Source organism: Oratosquilla oratoria, chromosome 6, assembly GCF_046742065.1.
Source record: "Oratosquilla oratoria isolate Oo_2021 chromosome 6, ASM4674206v1, whole genome shotgun sequence".
NCBI lineage: Eukaryota > Metazoa > Arthropoda > Malacostraca > Stomatopoda > Squillidae > Oratosquilla > Oratosquilla oratoria.
In genome coordinates, this window is record NC_134782.1 from 15,407,457 (window position 1) to 15,412,494 (window position 5,038).

Genomic DNA, 5,038 nt, shown 5'->3' on the forward strand with positions numbered 1-5,038 from the left:
ATCGTTTGGTTCCACGAAAAAGTCGCCCGCATTGGATGAGGGCAGTGCCAGCTGCTTCAGATGGCCGCGAGATAAGAAAAGAGGTTCAGCCTCCTACCTGACCCTCGGACCAATGAGTGCCACTTACGTACCACTTACGTGCCACTTAAGTGCCACTTGAGGGAATGTGGGACTGTCATCATGAGTGACCCTCTGTAGTAGTTTCAGCCCCAGCTGTCGTACCAGCTTTCCTATCTGAGGCTGTCCATTCTCGCATGGACTCTGGTGCTGCGCTCTGCCCTGTCGGCAGTGTGTTGGTCACGTGGGAAGTAAGCACTGGAAACTCAGAAACCTTCTCACTTTTGTTCTTGTGATGCTGAGATAGCAGTCCGTGGTGTAGGTGAGAATTGAATTGGAAAAAAATGCTTATCTTGATCCATCTCACCCACAAGCATTGTGAACTGATATGTTGTGTGCAGTTGTTTTTATAGGGCAAGCAAATCAGTTTCTTCGTGCAAGCTTGTCAATGGATCAGTAGCATTCGTAAAGTGAATAGTTATCAGTAATTCACGGTAAACAATTGTGTAGTCAGGTAAGTGCAAGCACAAAGAGTTTAGATTTCAGTGAATGATTTTAGTCGACACTGCCGTGACACGAAATGCAAAAATGTAGAAATAGGCTCCTAGAGAATGAGAAATGTTGTGTAATTTTGTAAACCATTGTGATACCCAATAAATGTACACATAGTGATTACCTTATTACACACAGTTACGTGAATATATTACTTGTGTCAAGTCTAACTCGCACGAGAAATAAATTACATTATGCCTTATCGGCCTAATCGTCTGTGTCATAACATATTTTGTGCCACCTACGGATGGACTTTTATTTTTCAATTCAAGGGGTCTTTAATCAATCAACTCTGTCCACTTCTTGACTCCATACAAATGTCTACTTCTGGTCAGAACAAAATCTATGACGCACCGTGTTGATGACTTAGTTTGTCAGCATGTATTGTACTTACATGGTACACGTCGACTAACTCTCAACAAAATTAAGTGTCATGTACTGTTACGAACACTCGAAAGATGATCCATCTGAATTATGTAAATATATCTTTTGTAATTGTTGCCTTGCACTGATACAAATGTGTTGGTAAAAGAATATACTCCATAAGAGACTATACTGTTTACACAAATACAGTCGACAATGAAAGTTGTTTTTGCATAGAGCTGGCTCGCTTTCAGACGGGAGTTCTGATAAGTACCTTTCGGGGGCTCTGGTTCAGGTGTCCACAAGAGTACATTTGGTCAGAAGAATTGCACATACGATCTCCAGACTATAAAACGCCTCCTTTATTCGTGATAGCACCACGTTGATCGTCTCTATTGTATTTCTAAAGGTGATATGATATGATATGGTTTAACGTCACAAACTCCCCCCCTATCGGAAGGCTAGGAGGGTGCCCTTTCCCAGAGGGCTTTGTAGCGTGGAATTTAATGAACCATACCCTTGGTTCAACTTCACCGGTGGCAGGATTCGAACCGCCATCCCCTCGATTTTCGCCGCAAGCAACGACGCCCTAACCCGCTCAGCCAGCTATCTAAAGGTAAAACAGGATATTCGCAACTGTCCCGCCGTACGACGAATTTCCGTGATCAACGGTCATGACCCAGATTTTAGGTTATAGCCCTATATTTAAGTAACGGGTGTCTTTTAGGCATCTCTGTGTGTCCTATATCTCTGGGTTTTGGAATTATGACATGCATTAATCTTTCACGACCTTACCGGCCTACTCGTACCTTAAACATATTTGACATAAAGGAATACGCTCATTACATGGTCGTAAAGGTAACCAGATAGTGCAGTACTTACAAGTGAAAGTACCAGTAAATAACGTTGTCCGTGCTTAACATGTCACCTTATAGAACAGGGGTTCTCATTAGGGGTGAAATTCACCCCCATGGGGGGGGGTTTGGGTTTTCTGGGGGTAAATTGTGACCACAGTAAGTTTACGGGGCGAGAAAAGCAATTATAGGTTTTGGCCTATCTGGCCTGTCACCTGGGCTGGAATTATAGGAATTATACCTGTGCTGACCCAAGTTAATCTTAGGATTAGAAAAGTGTTACGCCGTGCGATAATAACGCACGCGTAAGAATATTATCGCCTATGGTGATTTTCAAAGAAAAGTACAAGGAATTGATAAATATGTACCAAAGAAGAAGCAAAAAGAGATTTATATAAAGTGTTGGTATAATAAAAGGTGCAGTGAGGCTAAAGACAGAAGAGACAAAGCCTGGAAAAGATGGAAAAAAGACAAAAAACATCCAGATGGCAAACATATATAAAACTTTGGAACAAATATGTGAATATACGCAGGAAAGAAAAAAGAAACTATAAAAAAATATTATAGACAAATGTAAGGATCAACCTAAACTCTTTTACAGATATGTAAATGATAAATTAAAAGACAAACACGAAATTGTAAAACTGCGTGAAGGAGATAAAGAATATATAGATGACACAGAAATGGCAGAAGTTATGAGTCAGACATTTCAGGTCTGTTTTTACAATTGAGAGCTCATAAATTTGGGAAGATGGACAACAAAAAAGACCCCCTAAAATGAAAGAAATAAAGGTAACGCAGAAAGAAATAAGAGACCAAATAAAAAAATCTAGATGTTAGGAAATCGCATGGACCGGATGGAATTGCAAATTGGACACTGAAAGAGTGTATAGACGAACTGACGGACAGATTATACAAGATAATAGACTTTTCACTCAAAGAAGGAAAGGTACCGCAAGATTGGAAAGATGCAAACATAGTACCAATATATAAAGGAGGAAACAAAGAGGATCCTACAAACTTCAGACTGGTATCCCTCACAAGCACAGTAAAAGAAATATGCGAAAAGGTTATCAGAAACAAATGGATCAAACACTTGGAAAAGAATATAATATTAAACCCTAAACGATTTGGCTTTAGAAGTGGAAGATCGTGTACCACAAACTTAATATGTTTTTACACGAGATTGAGATAATACAAGAGATGGCTGGGCAGATTGCGCCTTCTTGGACTTGCAGAAGGCTTTTGACAAAGTACTGCATAAAAAGTTAAGAAAAATTAAAATCATAGGATGAATATAAGGTAAGCTGCTGGAATGGATGAAGGATTTCTTAAGTTGGAGAAAAATGAGAGTGGTACTGAGAGACAAAAATTCGAACTGGGAAGATGTGATAAGTGGCGTCCCGCAAGGCTCTGTATTGGCTCCTTTAATGTCTGCCATATATATAAATGATATGGATGAGGGAGTGAAGTGTTACATGAACTTCATTGCTAATGATGTCAAATTATTCAAGAGAGTAAGCACAGAAGAAGACTGCAGATTGCTACAAGAAGACCTGGACAAAATATGGGAATGGAGTCAGAGGTGTGAAGTGAACTTTAACATTAAGAAATATAGTATAATGGAATTTGGAAAACGCAAAAATAGAATATCGTGTCAATATAAAATTGGTACCAAGGAAGTCAGAAAAGTCGACTCAGAAATGGACCTGGGAGTAATTATCTCAAGTGACTTGACACCTGATAAATATGTCAATAAATTAGTTGGAGACTTTTAACTTATTAAGATCAATGAAAGTGGCCTTCGACTGCATGGATGAAGAGATGGCAAAGAAAATAGTAGTTGCACTGATAAGACCTAAATTAGAGTATGCTGCAACGCAGCACAAAAAAAAAAAAAAAATAGAAAGAATTCAAAGAGCAGCGACAAAAATGGCACCTACACTCTCAAATTTGACATACGAACAAAGATTGGATAAATTACATCTATCAACACTGGAACAGAGAAGAGAAATAGGTGATTTATTGACCATTTACAGAATTATGAAAGGGATGGGAATTCTTGATAGAGACGACTTATTAAAATGGGACAGAAGAGAAACAAGAGGGCACGAGAAGAGGCTAAAGAAGGACAGTTACAGAAGAGATTTGAAAAAGAATAGCTTCTCACATAGAGTGATTGATGTCTGGAACAAACTAAACGGAGAAACAGTGAGTGCTAAAACTATACAAGATTTTAAGAATAAACTGGATGTAGAGAGATACGAAAACGGGTCACTACGAGTATAGCTCTCGTCCCGTAAAATACTAGTTAAATACATACACACACACAACCTCGTGGCGCAGCGGTTAGAGTTCTCACCTGCCACTATGGTGGTCCGGGTTTGAATCCCGCCCAGGGCTGAAATAATTTCAGTATCGCTGCGCTGCGGGTTGTTACTTCAACTCTCGTGGGCGGGGAGTTGGGTGTGTGTGTGTGTGTAAGGTCACAATATTACCCATAAATCGGTCATATGACCATAGTTCCCATGAAATAACATGTGTGTATGTCTATCTTATCTTTCCGATTACTGATAAGCCACATATAGTAAAGAAGGAACCACTAACGACATTTTCAATAGATGAAGGTTCTTAAAGAAAATAATGTGCTGCCGCCATCGGCCTTATGTATATAAACCACACAAACTATACGTTTGTAATTAGAATATGAATAATGACCAGAATTCATCGTCAGAATGTTCTGGCTGCATAGACTGATCAGTTAGCCATGACTTCAGCGCTAAGGTGGGGAAGAACAGCCATAACCTTCGGGCGTGAGACTTGAAAGCTGATGAAGGCGGTGGAGACAAAGCTAAGGAGTATACAGGGGGGACTGGAGAGATCTTTGTTGGGAATAACGCTGAAAGACAGGAAAAGGTCAAATTGGACGAAAGAGCAGACTGGAATGAAATATATTGTGGAGGTGGTAAAAGAGAAGAAGTGGAATCGGGGACGAAATTAAGCGCGAATGACTGACGATGGAGCAAGGGCATTACTGACTGGACGCCACTAGATGGGAAGCGTGTAAGAGGGAGACCAGACAGAAGGTGGAGAGATGAGATAAAGAGGTTTGCAGTAGTGTTATGGCAGAGGTTGACCGGGTCATGCAAGTCATGGAATGGTATGACAGAAGCTTTTGTTCAACAACGAACTCGATTTGACTAATTGATTGA

At 40.0% G+C, this 5,038-nt stretch overlaps 1 protein-coding gene across 1 annotated transcript in view; it reads left to right on the top strand.

The window, feature by feature from the left end:
- Positions 1-229: 229 nt before the first annotated feature.
- The window catches only part of LOC143025936 (solute carrier family 22 member 20-like), a 29,482-nt gene continuing 24,673 nt past the window's right edge, over positions 230-5,038 (top strand). Inside the window, exon 1 of the mRNA XM_076185916.1 lies at positions 230-379. The gene's annotated coding sequence lies outside the window, so the exon portion shown is untranslated. The remainder of the gene's footprint in view (positions 380-5,038) is intronic.